General features: G+C 37.3%; 1 non-coding gene across 1 annotated transcript; it reads right to left on the bottom strand.

Annotated features, from left to right (window-relative positions):
• Positions 1-515: 515 nt before the first annotated feature.
• On the bottom strand, positions 516-599 carry Trnal-uaa. Its single transcript has one exon. It is a non-coding gene; the product is annotated as a tRNA-Leu (tRNA).
• Positions 600-936: the final 337 nt, after the last annotated feature.

The raw sequence follows: 936 nt of genomic DNA, 5'->3' as shown, positions 1-936 counted from the left end.
CAGTAAGCTATGCCATCACTTGCCTGAGTAATCAAACTTTCTTCTCAGATTACAATGCTGTTTTCTTGATCATCTGATGTCGACAACAAACTCGCCTGCGCTTTGATCCGTTTTTGTTACCGTCATTTTCTCGGAATAGAAACACTCATGCCAGTGACGTGTCATTCAATACACTGTTTACGCTAAATACTGAGCCCGAGACAGCGATAATATTCATACATAAGCACCTTCTTCCTTCCTTTTGGGAAATTATTGATTATTATTACAGATGGATATATGATCATGCGATAGAAGTGAAGTACATTATCATCTGCTCGATTTAACCTTCAAGCAAGGTCTATACAAGTATATGGACCTTGCCTCCAAGTGCGAAAAAGACGTGACAACCCTCTTGGGCAACGTAGATAAACAGAAGAAAGTACATGAAACGGATATTTTAACTCATCTCACCTCCACGAGCTGTTTTTGCACATGCCCGCCTTCATTTCAAAGTGGAAGTAAAAATAACAATTAATTGTCAGGTGTGGGGTTCGAACCCACGCACACTTTCGTGTACCAGAGCTTAAATCTGGCGCCTTAGACCACTCGGCCAACCTGACTCTTAGTATTTTAATCTTTTACTTAATAATTATCGCTAGGGAAGAACGGTATTGCCTTCAAAAGGTGTATATACAGTACATACATAAATATACACACATACGTATATACACAAATGTATACACATGCGCACACACACAGACTTATATATATATATATATATATATATATATATATATATATATATATATATATATATATGTGTGTGTGTGTGTGTGTGTGTGTGTGTGTGTGTGTGTGTGTGTGTGTGTGTGTGTGTGTGTGTGTATTCACACACACACTAATATATATATACACATACACATATGTGTGTGTGTGTGTGTTCACACATACAAACAT

The sequence above is a fragment of the Penaeus monodon genome, chromosome 5 (assembly GCF_015228065.2).
Source record: "Penaeus monodon isolate SGIC_2016 chromosome 5, NSTDA_Pmon_1, whole genome shotgun sequence".
NCBI classification, from domain to species: Eukaryota; Metazoa; Arthropoda; class Malacostraca; order Decapoda; family Penaeidae; genus Penaeus; species Penaeus monodon.
Note: the sequence above shows the minus strand (reverse complement) of the source record. Positions and strands in the feature narration are given on the sequence as shown.